Here is a 20,253-nt window from a genome sequence, read left to right on the forward strand (position 1 = left end):
TGAGGAACTGCTCTGAACAGGTGGGGCGGAAGATCAGTATTATATATGATTTTAGTGAAAGAGGGCACATGCAATCAAGCATACTTTTTGGCAGAGGTTTGCTGCTAGTCAGGAGGAGCAGATGTCACCATTAATGATTTTAGTGCTTCTCTAGATATAAGAAAATGTAAGGACTTGGGGACATAAAATCTCCTGAAAATATCTGTTTGAAGGCCTGTTCTGCCAGTTTTTTCCTGGAGCACAGAGTGCCTCATTCCTGATCTCCACTCTGAATTCCTTTCAGGGTGTGTTGAAGGTCAGTAGCTGCAGTGGCTAATGACTTAAATCCTTGGAGAGGCAGATGGCAAAGTGGCAATTTTTAGTTGGCATACTTCACAAATATGAGTGAAATTTTGCATATAGATTTTGAGTGTGAGTTACAGAACTGCTTTAATTTGTAAGAATTTTGCTCATTTATATATTTTCTTCTGTTTATTCAAATACATTAGTTCTTATAACTCTGTTGTCCAATATGGTAGCCACTAGCGCATGTGATTCTTGAGTACTTGAAATATGACCAGTCCAACTTATGTGCTATAAGTTTAAGATGCACACCAGATTTCAAAGAATTAGTATGAAAAAAAGAATGTAAAATACTTAGGTACTATGTTTATGTGGATTATTTTTTTCTTTCATTCTTTTTTTAATAGCTTTTTGTTTTGTATTGGTATACAGCTGATTAACAATGTTGTGATAGTTTCAGGTTAACAGTGAGGGACTCAGCCATATATGTACATGTATTCATTCACCCCTAATCTCCCCTCCCACCCAGGTTGCCACATAACATTGGGCAGAGTTCCATGAGCTTGTTGGTTATATGTGAACTATTTATTGACATGATAAAGTCAGGTGTTGCCCTAAACATCGCAGACTGAGCGACAAGAATGAAAACAGCCATGAAATCTGGTGCAATAGGTCAGGGGACCTGCAGCCTCTATTGGACTGAGGTGCAGAGTCCACTCTGAGTCCATCTTTTATTCCTAATCGCACACTACAAGACTTTTTTTGATCTTAACTTTCCCAAGACACCATGCTGACATAGTCCAGATCTCGTTTTTTACCCCAGGCCATTCCCTTCTGGGCTAGTCTCAGGAACAATCAGCAAGTGCGTAGGCAGCGTTCTTGCCTGCCGCTGACCCGCTGTTCCAAGGTCCATGCTTTCATGAGCCCAGTCATACTCCCTTCTGAGTCTGGCCTTGGGGTTTGTAACAAGGAGATTATTCTTAAGAAAAACATGAAAGATAATCATTAACACAGTTTCTTAATATATGCTGTTTTTCCAGGTGCTATTTCTGTGGAATTTCTCAAGGCTCTGAAAGTACATTATTAGGAATTCCCACTACAGTTAGGGAACTGTTGACCAAAACCACCTGCCTTGGCCAGGCCTGCATGCTTGAGTTGTCTCAGGCAACAGGAGTTCTAGATAAGGGAACATGGTGCTGCCACTGAAAACTAACTGGGAGAATTCAGAAGGGGCCAAAGGCTGGAGGAGATGACCAACCTTCCAGAGTCCTTCTCCCTGGGATCTGTCTTGGTTGAGTAATGTGCATGCCACCAGGGAGGACCCTGAGATTATGGACCAAGCAGGATGACTGTCTAGAGATAACACAGAAACTAACCCCATTACCATAAAACCTGAGACTACAGCCATGTGGCAAATCAGTTCTCCTGGGTTTCCTTACCTTGCTGCTCTCTACTTAGGCCCCCCTTCTGCAATAAAATCTCTTTGTCAGCACAATGTGCCTCCTCTGACATTTCCAAGTGTGAACGAGAGCCCACTCTTGGACCCTGGAAGCAGGTCCCCCTTCCTGTAACAGTAGTATTTTAGATATTTCGGATTAAATTAAATGCATTATGAATTTCACTTGTTTCTTTTTATTTTTTTCAATGTAACTTCTAGAAAATTTAAAAATTATGTATGTGGTTGGCATGCATGATTCACATTATATTGGGCAGTGCTTCCCAATTTACCACACTTTTGCTGATATCAGAAATATACAAGACCCCACTTGGCATTGTTTTCTTCTGTCACAATGTAGAGTAATGATTTACCAAGGACACTGGACATGATCTTAGTTGTACTTTACACCAAGACACAGAGACAAATTAAAACCAGCCCCATTTCCCCATCCCACCTATTTCTCTCCCTCATTGAGACCAGTCACTTTTCTGTTTCCTATTTTACATCCTAGAGATCTGATGAATCTTTTGGACCAACTAAGAGACAAACTGTTTCAGACAAATGGAGTTCTTCCAAGTTCAAAATCTACTTCATGGGATTTCTGTGAAGAAGAACAAAACTCTCACACAGTCAGAGGCCAGCAAAAAGGAGAAAGCAATCACCTGACCTGGATGTCTAAGCATTTCCTGGGATATCTAAAGAAGTTCAAGGAACATAATACTATCTGGAGTCCATGATCACTCTGGCTTAAGACACACTTTCCCGGAAATACCATTAATGAGTTCCCAATCTTCAAATCACAATAAGCCCTTTTACGTTCTCTCTCTACACACTCTTGTCTTCCATGATAAGAAAAACCTCCTTAATCACAGATTTCTGCAAAGTTGCCATCTTAGGGGTTTCACTGTGGCTACCAAATACCTTCACAAGACTGAATCTTAAATTTGCAGGCAACTTCTTGTTCAATTGCTCAGTCGTGTCTGACTCTTTGTGACCCCATGGACTGCAGCACACCAGGCTTCCCTGTCCTCCACTATCTCCAGGAGTTTACTCACACTCATGTCCATTGAGCTTGTGATGCTATCTAACCATCTCATCCTCTGCTGCCCCTTCTCCTTTGCCTTCAATCTTTCCCAGCATCAGGGTCTTTTCCAGTGAGTTGGTTCTTCCCATCAGGTGGCCAAAGTATTGGAGCTTCAGCATCAGTCCTTCCAACGAATATTCAGGACTGATTTCCTTTAGGATGGACTGGTTGAATCTCCTTGCAGTCTAAGGGACTCTCAAGAGTTTTCTCCAGCACAACAGTTCAAAATCATCAATTCTTCCACGCTCAGCCTTCTCTGTGGTCCAATTCGGCACATCCCTACAAGACTACTGGAAAAATCATAGCTTTGACTGTACTATTTGTCGGCACCTTAATCATGTTCAAACCCAAGCTCCTCCTCTTTCCAGGCTCGATCTAACACCCACAAAGCAAAAACACAACAGACTACCCGCAAGCAGAAAGGAATTCATTCTTCTCCATACCCATTCCACCATGAAGGAGTCCTGTTTCTGGCTTATTTGAGCGAATGTCTCAAAACCTTGTTTATTAGATTGCATACTAAGAGTTGATGATTTAATATTCAGGCAGTACTATGGCCCAGAGCAGAGACTGAAAACCTCTTTTGGACATAAAAAGGAAAAAAAAAAAAAAAAAAGAAAGAAATCGCGGAAACGCCCGAACAGGGACTTGAACCCTGGACCCTCAGATTAAAAGTCTGATGCTCTACCGACTGAGCTATCCGGGCTCACAAAAGCCAAGTTTTTCTGACGGCCTAGTAAGAGTGAGTTCATTAGATTATTTTCAATTGTGATCCGTGTGAAAAGTCAGTCCTGCACACGGTACCTCATATACTCAAGCCAAGAGCAGCCGGCAAAGGCCACTTCCACACTCACTAACCTGCTGCCATCACAACAGACATCAGGTTTGAAACAATTTGACTTCCCTCTGAAGAGCTCGCCTACGGAAAGGGCCCCAAGATGCTCTCAAAAGCCAACAGTTTGGGTACAAACGAGTGCGATTTTCTTATGGGACAGAAGTTTTCTGTTTACTTCCCTAAAATACACGGGACTTCAACACTTTCTTGTAGGTATAGGATGCAAAGAAAAGAGGTGGAGCTTGCACAGGTCCTTCCTACCCATTTACCCAAATCCTACTCATATTTAAAGATCCATGTATACACCCTCTTCTCCCTACTTTGCTGATTCCAACTCGCCTCCTTCCTTATCCTGTTCAAGCGTCGCCTTTCCGCTCTTGTCCACTATATTGCTTCCCGCGTGAGATCTTGCCAATAACTTGGTTCACTCCACCCAGGCTCCGGGTTTTTGACAATCCAGTTCAGGGTTTCCCAAACCTGCCAGAGTTTGAGTTTGCAGAGTTTCCTAATATTATAAATTACTGTCTGCTTTCGGACTTCATTCAAAATTCACATCCGGGTTACCTGTCACACAAAGTGGACGGAAAGTGTTTTTGCGCCTCAGTGCCTGAGGTGACAAATGCTATCTAGGCTGCTGCTGCTACTACTGCTAAGTCGCTTCAGTCGTGTCCGATTCTGTGCGCTTAATTCCTTTCACACAAGACGTTAAATGAGACTCCTTTCACATGTGGAGTCCCAGCCCACACATTTCCCCTGCTCACTCCTCATTCTGGAGAAAATTCTGTCCGAAAGAGGTTGTGTACTCTTTTTCCTCCTCCCTCCTCCTTTTGTCTTTCAAAAACAGAACCTCAAGAAGAAAAGCAGTTGCCAAGGGCCGGATCGCGTTTCTGCCTTAGGTATGCTGGACATGCACCGTCGCTCTGCATTTCTTGGCAGGTTGTGTGTGAATCCTTTCCGCTCTGTCATCTCTTTCCTTCCGGAAGGACCTAAATCCCGCTCTATCCGCCGCATCCTTACCCTCCTCCTTAGCAATACTTTTCTTCTTTGTCTTTTTCCGCGGTATTTTTACGGTCTTTTAGCAGTTTTGGAGTCGGAGGAGATTGAAGTTAGGGGAAAGAAGGAATTTGAAAACTCAAGAAAAATACCCCATTCCTGAGACGTTCCCTGATAATGGAATGGAAATGCCTTCCTGAGAGCTGGTGAAGATGGAGCAAACTTTGGAGCAAGCTGAGAGAAGCAGGAAGACACCTGAAGCAGAAACAACAAACTGCAGGGTCCAAATTCAGTCTAAAGTCGAAAATACATACCAATGATTCCTTATTCTCCAATACCAATGGGTCTTTTTCAGTCCTTGTGCTAGTCTCATCTCAGGGGCCTTCTCTTCCATAGCCACATGAAAATCCAGGTCTCTGACTGCTCAGATAACTAACTAAAGGAGCAAGGATATTACCATCACCACCACCCCAACCCACTCCCCTTTATTCTATCCTCTTTCTTTCCTTCTTGTCTTCCTTTTGCCGATTCTCGGCCCTGGAAAATGGTAGGCTGGAGGGAGTAAATATGAGAAAAGTTGACCAAAATACAGTTGGAGGTGCCAGGGATTGAACCAGGGACCTCGTACATGCGAAGCACGCGCTCTACCACTGAGCTACACCCCCCTGTATTCCTGCTCCTCTGGCTGTTTCATAAAATATTATTTCTGTCTTTTTTTTTTTTTTTTTTTTTTTAAGCTTGCCTAGAGAAAGTCTATCAAGTTAAACGTTAGTATTTCTGAAGTTTTTAAATATGCAGTCTAGTGGCGTCTTCCTGGCCTGCAGTTATTTAATTAACCAGGAACAAGCTGAAAGAATAAAGCCTTCTGAGAGATACTTAAAAAAAAAAAATTCTATTCTTTTCCCTTCATGCTCCTCAGTAATACTGTCAGTGGAACTTAGTGCTCAAGCTTCATGATGTGACTGACTTTTCCAAGTTTGTTGTTTGGAGTTCAGGAAATCCTGAATGAGCCAGATCTTTCTTTTTTTGTTTCCTTCAGTCAAATGTTCCTTGAGAAGACAGACATACCAGTGAGGATAACCCTTAGAGTGGAAACGTGTCAGGAGCAAATGGGTGTAAAGTTAACTTTGATGTGAGGAAGAAAAACTGAATAAGGGAATATGGAGAGGAAAGTGAGAAAAGTTTGTGCGAATACAGTTTAAGAGAGTAAAAGAAAAGAGCAAGAATAAAGGTGCTAGAAACTAAACCCAGTGCTTCATTTCATACATTCTACTCTCACATAATCTAAGAAATTCAGAAAAAGACTCATCCTCACTAATTTCCATTATTTGCTACTGGTTCTCCACGAAGAAGTCTAGAAATGAAAAGTAAGGATTTATCTATTTTAGAGGATCTTGTAACTGCTGTCATTCCCAAGTGCATGATCAGAGGAGTTGAATCATTTTAATAGTGTGTAGATCTAATTGGGGTGCTGTCCAACTTGCTGGGTGCATAGAATTGCAAGAGACAGAGAATGCAAGAGACAAAAGTTTACTCACCTTAGGTTTTCAGCTGGTACTCTTAAACATAAAGGCAGGGTGACTAGAGAAAAGCAGTGCTTACTAATGTGTGCAACAGGCATCACTCAGGAGAAACATAAACAAAAAGTAACTCAAAGTGCAAGTTTAGCACCTCAGCCAATGAAGTATATTCAAGAAAGAACAGTAAATTTATAGATAAAGGACAGGATTAAAGAAAGCAGTTTTTATCTTTTCAGGGCAGTAAACTGTGGGAAATTAAATACTGGGGAGGCAACTAGTGGACTAGAGTTTGTTTGCAGATTCCTCTAGTGCCTATCATTGACTCGATGGACATGAATTTAAGCAAGCTCCAGGAGTTGGTGATGGACATGGAGGCCTGGTGTGCTGCAGTCCATGGGGTTGCAAAGAGTCAGACATGACTGAGCGACTGAACTGAACTGAACTTGTGTCTATCTGGGCTGGTAAGAGTTTTTCTCCAGTAAAAGGAAGATTTATATCCTGCTTTTGGTCAGACATGGAAGGATAAAGAGAACTTTTTTGCACCTTAATTGTCTTCAGCTCAAAATAATTTTTATGTTAAAGAGGCATACTTTGGGGGACATTCTGGTTTCATACATAGTCATGTGCAGAAAGACCATGTTACAGCATGTTACCATACAGTCATATGTTAGAGATCGTTTGTCAACTTCAACTCAAAAGTGCATGAAGATCTGAGAAAGTATGAGTATGCCATTCTTCCTATATCTTGTTATATTAAAAATTTTAATTTGGTTGCTTTTTAACTGTACAGTTTGACATTATTAGTTTAAAAAGCTATTAAAATTGTGTTATTTATACTTAAACGTAATTTATTGCATTCTAAACTAGATATATTTCACTTTTTTTCCCCCCAAAATGAGAACATAGCTCCCAGAGATCAACACCAAGTAGAGTCCTGCAACTTAAACTGCAGCCCGTCACATGACGATGACCCCACAGAATCAGCCACTCACTACTGGAGGTGCCGGGGATTGAACCCGGGGCCTCGTGCATGCTAAGCACGCACTCTACCACTGAGCTACACCCCCTCACTTATGTTCTACAAAAGAAAACTTAATGGCTTATCTATCTGCCTAGGAGAAGGCAATGGCACCCCACTCCAGTACTCTTGCCTGGAAAATCCCATGGATGGAGGAGCCTGGTGGGCTGCAGTCCGTAGGGTCGCTAAGAGTCGGACCTGACTGAGCGACTTCACTTTCACTTTTCACTTTCATGCATTGGAGAAAGAAATGGCAACCCACTCCAGTGTTCTTGCCTGGAGAATCCCAGGGACGGGGGAGCCTGGTGGGCTTCCGTCTATGGGGTCGCATAGAGTCGGACACGACTGAAGCGACTTAGTAGCAGCAGCAGCAGCAGCAGCAGTGTTTCCAGACCTTGAAATTATTACCACAAAGATTGCTTACGTACAGTTCCATTATTTCCTGAAACCCCTTTATTTCATTCTTTTTCTCAGCTACACGAAGAGAAGGGCAACTTCATGTTAGGCAGAAAGGCGTCATTCCTAGTATCTATTCACGTTTGTCAACCTACAAAAGGTGACTAGAAGAAAGAAAAGAAGAGCCTAGAATCAACGATACTTAAGGAACGACTAGGAGAACTAGCCTCATATTCTAATTTCTTCATACAGATCCCCACTAGAAGGAACCAAAGCCACTGTAAAAATTTGCTGTCACCTAGAATATCAATGTGTCAGAATGTAAGAAAGTGCTCAACGATTATAGCAAGCTCAAAACATCACAGTACCTTCTAGGCAATCTTGGAAACACTGAGCTTTAAAATGAATAATAAACAATACAGGAATACAAACTAATAGATAAAATAAGGCTACTGGGTCAGAAAGTTGACTGAAATACAAGGTCTGAATGAAGAGAAGGCCAGCGTGAAAGGATCCCTAACTTTTGCTCTGAGGATGGTAATAATGGCTCTGTTGTCCGTTTCAGAACTTGGAAACTTCAGTTTGAATTGAGAGGTCAGTGGCTCAATAGATTATTCAGAGACTTGTTGAATTAAAGTTCTAAAATCTAAAAATTAAAGTTCTAAAATTTTGGCTGGAGTAAGATTTCATAAATTCACTGTGAGTTTATTCATAGAAAAATCTAGAGCTATTTTGCGATCGTCAGTCCATTACAGCATTCCTTTATGCACCCGAAGTAAACTCGCCCTTGGCGATCAGCTAAAAAAGCTTAGACTGCCGAAACCCGGGATTGAACCAGGGACCTTTAGATCTTCAGTCTAACGCTCTCCCAACTGAGCTATTTCGGCTACCTGAAAACTTACTCTCCTGACATTTCTTTTTTGTTTTTTCAATTTCAGTTTTTAAGAAGATTTCAGATTCTTTTAGTGTAGCTGCCTAGTTGTCCAATGTATTTGCTTATTTGGAAAGACCTGGAATTGATTGCCTTCTATGTATGCCAACTGGAGCCAATTCCTGGCAGCATGGGATGAACACATAAAGGTAGGAAAATCTGAAGAGAAGTGCCAATGAGGGATTCGATGGAAAGATTTTCTACTCCTCTGCGTCCTGTCAGTTGACCCAGACACAGCTCAGAAACTAAAGGAAACTAAGAAAAATGTTATTGGTAGCTCTTATTTCTCTCTCTTTTTTTTCATTCTTTCATCTCTCACAATCTCCAAAAATGGTGAGAAATAAAAGCCAATGATGCTGTGAATTTGCTAAAAGAATACCGCATACATAAACATTATCAGACTAACCACTTCAGCCAGTAGTCCCAACTGACAGGAAAGCAACTGTCACAAAGTTAGAAAATTTGAAATGACAAATCTCATCACAACAGAATTTCTTCACAAAATTTTCTTCAAAAATAAAATTGAAACTATGACCAAATCAGTTTTTGATTCGCTCCTTTGTGATTCAGGCAAGGAAATCATTTAGCATTGTGAGGTAATAAATAGTGCACAGCATCATTTCATTTTCAAGTAGAAACAGAATATATGAAGCAAGGCTTTTGAGTCATTTTCGTGAGAAAGTAGCTCATATTCCCATGGCTCCTACACTTGGTACAATCCTCTATTCTTCAACCCACATCCAGAACTTCACAGGGAACTCCTGATAACTAAAGAAGAAAAAAGAAAAACCAGATCTGGTTTATAGATGATTCTGCTCATATACTGGGACCACAGAAGTGTGAGCGGCTTCCATAGAACCTGTAGGCCAGTGAAGGTAAACCCTCTCAGTAGGCATTACTTCAAGCAGGGTAAGTGACTGTTCATTTTGCTTGGAAGGACAGATGTAGGGTAGATACCTACACCAGTTAATGAGAGGTGGCTAATAGTGTGGCAGGTGATTAGGGACTTGGAGAGAAAATTATTGAGAGAAAACTGAAAACGTGGTGACAGAGAGGTCTGGTAAATAGGCGGGTAGACAGAATACCCCAAATGTGCAGAGCCTAAGGATATTTGTTTTCAAGTAAATGCTCTACAGAGAGCAACCTCCTTGGAGGTAGTTGAACACAATGACACATTCTGTTGATGTCTGGAAGCTTCTCCTTGGCCACCACTGTACTTATCCAATGAGCTTGTGAACAAAGTAACCATGATGACAAGAACAGAGGTCATATATAGGCTCAGCAATGCAGACTACTTTTTTTTTGTTCTACATATGTATTTTAATTTTTTATTCATACTTATTTTAATTTTAAATTTTTAATTAGAGGATAGTTGCTTTACAATATTGTGTTAGTTTCTGCCATATATCAACATGAATCAGCCACAGGTATACACACATCCCCTCCCTCTTGAACCTCCCTCCCACACCCCACCCCATCCCACCCCTCTATGTTGTCACAAAGCATCAGTTTGAGCTCCCTGCATCCTACAGCAAGTTCCCAATATGTAGTGGGAATTCCTAATAATGTCCTTTCACAGCCTTGAGAAATTCCACAGAAATAGCACCTGGAAAAACAGCATATATTAAGAAACTGTGTTAATGATTATCTTTCATGTTTTTCTTAAGAATAATCTCCTTGTTACAAACTCCAAGGCCAGACCCAGAAGGGAGTATGACTGGATCATGAAAGAATGGACCTTGGAACACCGGATTGGCATCAGACATGAATGCTGCCTACGCACTTGCTGATTGTTCCCAAGACTAGCCCAAAAGAGAATGGCCTGGGGTGAAAACAAGGAGATCTGGACTATGTCAGCATAGTGTCTTGGGAAAGATAAGATCAAAAAAGTCTTGTAGTCTGCAATTAGGAATAAAAGCTGGACTCAGAGTGGACTCTGCACCTCAGTCCAATAGAGGCTGCTGGTCCCCTGACCCGTTGCACCAGATTCCGTGTTCTGTCTTCATTCTCATCACTCACTCCCAGACCATTTGGGCAACACCACTATCCATTTTACATACAGTAAAGAATACATTTCAGTGCTACCCTCTTAATTTTCTCCTTTCCCAACTGTGTCCACAAGTCTGTTCTCTATGTTTGCGTCTCCACTGATGCCTTGCAAATAGATTCATCAGTACCATCCTTCTATATTCCATGTACATGCATTAATATATGATATTTGTTTTTCTCTTTCTGATTTACTTCACTCTGTATGATGGACTGTAGGTTCATCCATCTCATTAGAACTGGCTCAACTGAGTTCCTTTTTATGGCTGAGTAATATTCCATTTTTTATATGTACTAAATCTTCTTTAGCCATTCATTTGTCAACGGACATCTAGGTTTCTTTTATGTCCCAGCTATTATAAATAGTACTGCAGTGAACATTGGGGTATGTGTGTCTTTTTCAATTTTGGTTTCCTCAGGGTATATGCCCAGTAGTGGGATTGTTAGGTCATATGGAAGTTTTATTCTTAGCTTTTTAAGAAATCTCCACACTATTCTCCATAGTGGCTGTATCAATTACATTCTACCAACAGTGCAAGGGGGTTCCCTTTTCTTCACACCCTCTCCAGCGTTTATTGTTTGTACATTTTTTTGATGATAGCCTTTCTGACTGGTATGAGGTGATGCCTCATTGTAGTTTTGACTTACATTTCTCTAATAATGAATGAAGCAACATAGACTTCTGTGCACCAAAATAATGTAGTTTAAACTACTACTAAGTGACTAAACTACCAACATCACAAACTTTGAGCCCTCACTTGGGGGCTATGATTCCACTGGGGAACAACTACCTACCCTGGTGTCAGGTTCCTTACATTTGACCACTTCTGTATTAGGGGCACAATGTATATCTAATCTCACTGGAATAGACACTTATTCTATACATAGATTTCCCTTCATGTCCCCCAATGCTTCTGCCAAAACCACCAGCCACGAATTTACTGAATATATTATTCAACAGCACCTACAGCATTGTTTCTGAGACAAGAAGCCAGTTTATAGAAAAAAAAAACAAAACCGGCGGCTGCTGCTGCTAAGTCGCTTCAGTCGTGTCCGACTCTGTGCGACCCCATAGACGGAAGCCCACCAGGCTCCTCTGTCCCTGGGATTCTCCAGGCAAGAACACTGGAGTGGGTTGCCATTTCCTTCTCCAATGCATGAAAGTGAAAAGTGAAAGTGAAGTTGCTCAGTCGTATCCGACTCTTAGCGGCCCCATGGACTGTAGCCTACCAGGCTCTTCCGTCCATGGGATTTTCCAGGCAAGAGTACTGGAGTGGGGTGCCATTGCCTTCTCCGATAGAAAAATTAAAAAAAAAAAAAAAATCGGCAATAGGCTAATATTCTGGAATTCACTGGCCTCACCATAAGGCCGCTAACCCTGAAGCAACTAACCTGATTGGATGGTGGAATGACCTTTTGAATACTTAGTTATGGTATGAGCTAAGAGACAATACTTTTGGTGAGGGAGGCCATGTAATGATATCCAGGATATGGTAAATACTCTTCGTCAGTGACTAATGGCAATGTATCTCTCTCATCAGGATCCATGGATACACGAATGAGAGAGAGGAAGTCAGAGTGGGTCTTTTCACTGTTATGGCCGGCCTCCGGACACAGGGATATTTTGCTCCCTCTCTATTCCACTGATAATTTTAATTTGAACTCCAAAGTCTTTACATGATTTTTCTGGTGTTTCTTTGTGATTGGAATTTATGAATAAAAGGCATGATTTTATTTAAAGAGATAAGAATCAGTGTATTAAGGGGGTGTATTGAGTTATGTCAAGGAAAGCTTGATAGCATAAAATCCTTAACTTTCCCAATGTGCGGTCAACTAACTTGTGTAAATTACTGAGGGGGCTAATTCCTCATGACAAATACCTGATCCTCTTTCAAAACTCTTGGAGGGATGAGTGACGCTATTTTGGGTAGATCGTAACAGTTGAAGATTCACAAACCACCTGCTACCGTTCAGTACCTTTTTCATTAGTAGTGGTCCTCGATAAATAGATATATCTAAGTGGAGGTGCCGGGGATTGAACCCGGGGCCTCGTGCATGCTAAGCACGCGCTCTACCACTGAGCTACACCCCCAATCTTGCTAGGGTGTTTCATTCATATTAGACATTACTGAAGATTTGGTGAGTGAGGCAAAATCACTTATTGTCTTGTGAATTAATTTACAGGAGCTCTGGGCAGCCCACTCCACCCAAAGTAAAAGCCTTAACATCAGTTTACTTGATCAGAAAGAATAATGATCCATTGCCTACTATTTCTGGTGACTGTACAATATAATTATGGTTGGTGGTAGAAGAGTAGAGAAGCACAGAGAAGAGATCATCACTGGATAGGTTTGCTTCTCCTTGGTTCACAACTCTTTCATTAACCCGAACAGTTAAAAGAATAATGTCTTCTAAAAGATAATTGACTGAGAACGACTTACTTTTGCTTTTCCTTCTCTTTCTGTTCTTTCCCCTTCGTGCTCCTCAATGATGCTGCCAATGTCACTGGGTCCTCAAGCCTGATAATGTGAGTCTGTTGTGCTTGTTGCCTCAGGTTCGAGAGATCCTGTGTGAGCCAGATCTTCCTTTTTATTTTCCTTTTGTGTTAGACTTCAACAGTGATGATGAGGCCCTTGGAGTGAAATGTTACGAATTTAACTTTGCTATTGAGCAGAAAAAGTAAGGGAAAGTGGGGAAATTTTGTGCAGCACGGTTTAGAAGAGTGAAATAGGATAGTAATGGAGATGCTAGAAATGAAACATTTCATCAAAGATGCTGGCTGGGAAATGTTGGATGAACATGTGGCAAAAATTAAGTTAAATGAAATAATTTAGCATCCATATTAAGGAAGTTATTAATGTTAGAGAACACGAGTAATTTGCATAAGAAAGCAGCATAAGTATGTGAGGGGGTGTAGCTCAGTGGTAGAGCGCGTGCTTAGCATGCACGAGGCCCCGGGTTCAATCCCCGGCACCTCCACTTGAGAGGCTTTATTGGAGACCTCAGTAAGCCATCGAGGAGAGTTTTTTGGCTTGTTTATTATTGTTGTCATTTTTGTCTTTGCTGCCTTTGGTCTTTTGAATGAGTCAATCAAAGTTTCCTGTCTTGTTCTTGTGCCACAGTTTTCTTTGCAGCTTTGGAATACAAGGATATAATTCGTGCGGGTGTACTCAAACCATTTGTCCATGTTTTTCTTAGCCATCTTCTCTCTAGCCATTTTGAGCAATCACAGCTGTGTTTTGGGGTACACACAGTGTATAGGATGCCTGCCCCCACCTCTACTATTCTTAGGTAACAGTATTGCATGATGACTTCAGGAATGGCCAAAGTGAAGCCAGATACTTCTGATCCTCATGCATCTTTGATGGAAATACCATTTGTGCTTAAAACAAAGATCTAGAGGAGGACAGGCTGTAATCGTTTGAATAGACTTTCTCTGTTCAAACTGTGGCTCTTCGGAACTCCCACTGGGAGAAGTGTAGTATATAAGCAGTAGAGAACACTGAAAATGTCCCAAAAGATCTCTAGAAGAAAACTGGGTTTCAGGAGACTTCCGCGTAAGAGGAAGAAACAAGAATGGAAGAGCTAAAGAATCTTCGCTCAGACATTAAACGCTCGACCCTCAGGTCAAAAGTTTGAGGCGCTATCCAAGGTGCTGACGCTTGTATTCTTGGACTTATATTTAAAAGTGTTAGTTTGCTGTCCGGCTTACATTTCTTTCTCATTTGCTCCTCACATTCCAAAGCTAGTGTGCTAAAAAAATCTGTTGCTGCCTCAGATACAAAAGCCCAAAGTCCCCGCGGACCCTGCTTCTACGCTCAACATTGCTGTCACTACAGTCACGCAGGAATCCAGACGTGGCTTTCCAGTTGCTCTTTATAAAGCTATCAATTCCTGCAGTGCGTGCGTGCATACTTAGTCGCTCAGTCGTGTCCGACTCTTTTTGCGACCCCATAAACTGTATTTCGCCAGGCTCCTCTGTCCATGGGATTTCCCAGGCAAGAATACTGAAGTGGGTTGCCAAAACTCCAGGGAATTTCCGGCAGTACTGCACCGCAAACAAAAATTCAGCTACGCAAGGGCCCTCCAAAGTGTTCAACCTGTTTATCCAGCGAGGAAAAGAGCAACTAGTATCTTTCAAACTACGATAACTGGAACAAAACAAACTGGATTCTCGTAGGACATAGGTTTTCACCTACTTCGCTTAGAATAAGGAAGACTCCTCTTGCGGCGAACCTGTCGACATGCAGAAGAGACAAAGACTTCGGATACATCCACATTCTCCCTTATCCGAGTATCAGTGGTGTATAATGCTCATTCTTAAACTTTCTTCTTGTGTCCTCGTTTTCGGGCCCTGGCTTGGCTGCTGCTTCTTTCCCCGCAGCTGTCTTCCCCTCCCCACTCTCCCTCCGGGATGCTCTCGCCTCCCCACCCCCTCTCTCCTCTCCATCCCCTCTCAACTCTCCAGTTCTTTGACATTAGTCTAGGAACAGCTGAACCTTGCTGCTTTTCAGTCATTTAGAGAAGTTTTAAAATTACATGATTTCCTGCCCTCTTCCACTTATGACAGGATTTCCTTAAAACAAACTAAACAAAAAAAGTATACGTGTTTGGGTTGACAATGATGCACAGTTGAATAAAGGCAGGAAACATCAACTTATTTGTGCCCCAGGGACAGATAGATTTTGAGGACCTACCCAGATGTGGGGAGGTCTTATAAAGAACTTTTCTTTTTGGCTTCCTTCATGTTCACCTTCTTGTGGAAAAACATTCTGTCTGAAACAGGCACAATATCGACGGGAGCATCTTTTCTCATCTTCTTTCCTGTCTTCTGTCCTTAAGGGTCTCAGAGCTAGATTTACAGTGTCCTGGACAGAATGCTGCTTCTGCGTTTCCAGACAAAGATGCTAGGCACAGTGCTTTAGTTATGACTGACTTGGCTCTTCATTTCATATCCATATTAGTTACACTTCACTCTTATCTCCCCACATGCACCTAAATTTCCTGAGTAGTTTTCATGGCACTGGCCTTTGTATTCCCCTCCACTATCTTTTATATTTTTCTAAGAGCGTTGCAGACAGAAAAGAAGTTGAACATTCAAAAGAATATTTCATCCTGATGTATGCTTGGTGGTGGACAGGAACTGCCACTCAGGAAGTCAGCTAGCAGCAGTCCGTGGAGGGTCCCCTACTTATGAAAGATCTCTTTTGTATTCAGACATTTTTCAATTCAGAAAGCAAAGTCTCTTCTCTTGAGGGTTTCAGAAACAGCTGCTGCTGCTGTTAAGTCACTTCAGTCGTGTCCGACTCTGTACGATCCCATAGAAGGCAGCCCACCAGGCTCCCCCGTCTCTGGGATTCTCCAGGCAAGAATACTGGAGTGGGTTGCCACTTCCTTCTCCAATGCATGAAAGTGAAAATTGAAAGTGAAGTCGCTCAGTCGTGTCCGACTGGTAGCAACCCCATGGACTGCAGCCTACCAGGCTCCTCCACCCACGTAATTTTCCAGGCAAGAGTACTGGAGTGGGTTGCCATTGCCTTCTCCTTCAGAAACAGCAGGGTAACTTAAATCTTGAAAAAGCCCCCAGTTAGTCATTCAGTCATGTCCAACTCTTTGCAACCCTATGCACTGTAGCCCACCAGGCTCTGTCCATGGAATTCTCCAGGCAAGAATACTGGAGTAAGTAGCCATTCCCTTCTCCAAGGAATCTTCCCAGGGCTCTTCCCTGATCCAGGGATAGTGGCAACTTGCCATATGGAATATCCTAGACACCTTCTGCAGGGGATGTAGCTCAGTGATAGAGCACAGTGTTTAGCATGCACGATGCCCTGGGTTCAACTCCAGCACCTCCAGAGCTTTAATCTTAGCCCCAAACTAAGGCTTCTGACTGATTTGCCAAGTGATTTAGCAGGGTATGCCAAAGATTTCATTTTATATGACCAATAAATTTTCAAAAATGGCAATGATTGATTCCACTGATACCTCTTTGTTTGATGACCTATGATATTCAAAAGTTTACAAGTATCTGAATAAAGGCAGGAAAAGTGAAAGTGAAGTCACTCAGTTGTGTCCAACTCTTTGTGACCCCCACGGACTGTAGCCTACTAGGCTTCTCCATCCATGGGATTTTCCAGGCAACAGTACTGGAGTGGATTGCCATCTCCTTCTCCAGGGAATGTTCCCTACCCAGGGATTGAACCCGGGTCTCCCACATTGTAGGCAGATTCTTTTACCGTTTGAGCCAGGGAAGTCTGTTAAAGGCATGGAATGTCTACTTATTTGTAGGTCACTTATTGTGACCTACATTTCCCACAAGTTTTAAAACTTGTTCAAATAAACCTTTATTTATTAGCTGCAACCAGTTCTAAACTATTGTAGCAGATTTCACTCCATGTTGTAATGAATTGTTTGTTCAACTTCTCACAAAATAGTCTCACCTGAAGTTTTTTCCAGGAAGACTACTCACACAGATTATTTCTTGTCACTTCAAACTGGCACTGGCTCCTTGAATAAACAACTAAATAATATTGGTATCAGGAGTCAAAGTCAAATCATTTGTCTTATTTTAAAAATCAACTATTGATGTTACTTCATAGATATAGAGAACAAACTAGTGGTTTCCAGGTGGAGGGAAGGGCAGTAGTAGGGTTGGGGTGTGGGAGGTACAAATTTGAGTGTAATAAAGGTTCCAGGGGAGCAAAGCTCATGGCTCAGGAAGTAAGGAACTTGACCGCAATGCAGGAGACCATGCTTCGATTACTGGGTCAAGAAGATCCCCTGGAGAAAAATGTGGTAATCCCCTTCATTATTTTTTGCCTGGAGAATTCCATGAACAGAGGAGCCTGATGAGCTACAGTCTATGGGATCGCAAAGAGTTGGACATGACTGAGTGACTAACACTTTCACATTGTAATAACTTAAAATGGAAAGTAACCTTTTAAATTGTGTAAAACTTTTTTAATAAAAAATTTAACTATTGATTTTTTTGTGAAGAAAGTCTGTTGTAATGAGATATGCCATTTTAAATTTTCTAATTTTTGTGACAGTTGCTTTCCCATCAGTTGAGAATTATTGTGATGAGTATGTAGTCTGGTAATGTTTATGTATATGAATGAGTTCTGTTTTGAGAGTGAGTTGGTAAGTCCAATTGGTTTGTAAGTCCAACAAAGTTAGCCTAGGCACTCAACGAATACAATCACTATATAGTACCATACTGTTATAGGCTTATAATATTTTTCACACAAAGAACACATAAAAACAAAAAATTAAAACATTTTTAATCTTATAGTATAGTATAGTAGTACAGTACAACAGCTGGCATACAGGAGGCTGGCATCAAGTGAGCAGGCAAGAAGAGTTATTGCCTGGAGGAGGGAGAAGAGGTGGGATAGGGTCGAGTGGAAGGATCATCAGCAATAGGAGGTGGAGGGGCAGCTGCAATAGCACTCATGTCTGACATTGATGGAACACATATTGGCATCTTTGAAAGTTTGCATATAGGGGACTTACTGTACATATATATTTTTCCAAACTTATAGAGTTATTGGATTCCATTTCTCAGCATTTTTGGAGACTTTCAAAGAAGGAGGATCAAGAGGAAGAGAAAAATAAGAGAACCCCCCCCCCCCAAAAAAAACAACTGCCTTTATGTTCTTTTAGTTTCTGAACTGGGTCTGGGTCAACTGACAGGATGTGGAGAAGTCGAAAGATTTTCCTGTGAATTGCTATTACTTCTCTTCTGCCTCCCTGTTCCACCTACCATCCCACACCAGAGGGAACTTCATCCAAGCAGCAAATATGGAAGAAAGAGTCCAGTTCTTTCTGGGCAGGCAAGTATATTGGACAACTAGACCATCAGGCTTAAAGAATTTGAAATTGGAAAAAAAGCTGAAAACAATCTAATTATTAAAAAAGAGAAGTCAAAAGCTGTTATTTCAAGTGGCCGAAATAGCTCAGTTGGGAGAGCGTTAGACTGAAGATCTAAAGGTCCCTGGTTCAATCCCGGGTTTCGGCAAACTATTGTTTTTAGTTAATACACTGTATTCCGTTAGCATGTTAAATATGTGCCACATTTCAGTCATGGAGGAGTTCATAACTGAAGCCCACTTTTAGATTTTCAACTTTTTTTTTTTTTTGCCAAGGTAATAAAGGTATCTTATGACCTCTTTAAGTTTACATAGTACTCCAACATATTAATACCCTGTGAGCAGTAAGCACTACTGATTTTAAAAAATAATAAAATATTATGCATTAATGACGCTGAAAAACTTGGGCAACGGTCACTGAATCACTGTGATGTATAGTGTGAACAGCAGCAGTGGGAAGAGAAAAGGGTGCCACTTATCGTCTCTGTTGCAGCCACTCTCTGTTGTAGCTTGAAAGCAGCCATAGAAGATGTGTAAATGAAGTGCTTGTGTTCCAATAAAACTTTATATACGGACACTGACATTTGAACTTCATATAAACTTCATGTGTCAACTAACACTAGTTTTCATTTTATTTATTCAACCTTTTAATGTTCCCAAACCATTATTGTCTCCCTGGCAATAGTTTACCAACCACTAAGGAGGGAATCTCACTGTAAATACAACTTTAGGAGCAGGCAAGGTTTCAGTAGGCTTTTGCCAGTTAGAAATAACTGGAGAATAAATTCAAAGAGAAGGACCTCAGCCCCTAGGGATTTGAACTTTGTTTCCCCAATTAAAAAATTCTGGAAGCTTACCTAGTGAGCTATCGTAATCTATAGATCTAGCTACTGGACATACATTTAACTAATTCATTTGATAGATATTATCGTAGTGCAAAGCTTCTTTGCATTCTCTTTATGGCAGGGAAAATCCCATTTGAAAGAGATGCTATAATAAATACCCAACTCTCAGGAATGCTATGTTTTCCTCTCTCTTGTGTCTTCCATTCCTTTAGCCATCTCAAAACCAGAGCTGTCACGTCCCCTACAAAATGTCACAGCAGGGTTTGCAGACCATATTGCTCGACTTGAGGTATTTTATTTCATGGTGAGTATTGTGAGTTCATTGCTTTTTTGCTTCCCCATTTCCCCAGAGAATTGGAAACGGCTCAACATTAATTATGTAGGACTACTTCTTTCCCTATAAGTGATGACATTTTCAAAGAGGAATAAATCCAGACTAATCTCAAGTTGCCTTTTGACTTCAGGATTCCCATCTCAGAAGAAAAGATGTGGAGCAGGTGCGCTACAGGAAGCCTGCCTGCTTTGAAACTTGCCCTGCTACTTGCTGGCTGTGAGCTGTTGGCAGTTAGTTACTTCACCTCTTGGGGAGTCTATTTATCAAGGAGGTGATATAATCACGTAATGTAACCTATTGCTATTACTATAATATTATCCACTTTTTGTCCCCAGCTTTATCTTAAAGGCACCATTTTTTTTTTTTAATTTTGAAAGCTTGGGAAAAAAAACAAAACAAAACAAAACAAATATGCCATATTGACCATGGTCAGAATTCAACCTAGAGTTCTGTGAGCAGGATTTCAACTTGCTCTTGGGAAACCCACCAAGTTTCAATGTCTCAAAACTCAAACCTTCCTACACCTGGTGGTATGTAAATGATGCTCATTATCTAGCACTCACTGGGAAAACGCATCTTGATTCAGTTCAAGTAAACTTGCTCCTAAATTTGAGAAAAGTTTGAAAGCAATTAATTAAATGGCATAAAACAATAAAAAGGTGGAAA

General features: G+C 41.2%; 7 non-coding genes across 7 annotated transcripts; 2 read left to right on the top strand and 5 right to left on the bottom strand.

Moving 5' to 3' along the window:
* Positions 1-3,437: 3,437 nt before the first annotated feature.
* Positions 3,438-3,510, bottom strand: TRNAK-UUU. Its single transcript has one exon. It is a non-coding gene; the product is annotated as a tRNA-Lys (tRNA).
* Positions 3,511-5,225: 1,715 nt separating this feature from the next.
* TRNAA-CGC lies at positions 5,226-5,297 on the bottom strand. Its single transcript has one exon. It is a non-coding gene; the product is annotated as a tRNA-Ala (tRNA).
* A 1,850-nt stretch (positions 5,298-7,147) lies between these two features.
* Positions 7,148-7,219, bottom strand: TRNAA-AGC. The gene has a single exon. It is a non-coding gene; the product is annotated as a tRNA-Ala (tRNA).
* A 1,161-nt stretch (positions 7,220-8,380) lies between these two features.
* TRNAF-GAA lies at positions 8,381-8,453 on the bottom strand. Its single transcript has one exon. It is a non-coding gene; the product is annotated as a tRNA-Phe (tRNA).
* A 4,110-nt stretch (positions 8,454-12,563) lies between these two features.
* Positions 12,564-12,635, bottom strand: TRNAA-AGC. The gene has a single exon. It is a non-coding gene; the product is annotated as a tRNA-Ala (tRNA).
* Positions 12,636-13,450: 815 nt separating this feature from the next.
* TRNAA-AGC lies at positions 13,451-13,522 on the top strand. Its single transcript has one exon. It is a non-coding gene; the product is annotated as a tRNA-Ala (tRNA).
* A 4,962-nt stretch (positions 13,523-18,484) lies between these two features.
* Positions 18,485-18,557, top strand: TRNAF-GAA. Its single transcript has one exon. It is a non-coding gene; the product is annotated as a tRNA-Phe (tRNA).
* Positions 18,558-20,253: the final 1,696 nt, after the last annotated feature.

The sequence above is a fragment of the Bubalus bubalis genome, chromosome 2, assembly GCF_019923935.1.
Source record: "Bubalus bubalis isolate 160015118507 breed Murrah chromosome 2, NDDB_SH_1, whole genome shotgun sequence".
Lineage (NCBI taxonomy): Eukaryota > Metazoa > Chordata > Mammalia > Artiodactyla > Bovidae > Bubalus > Bubalus bubalis.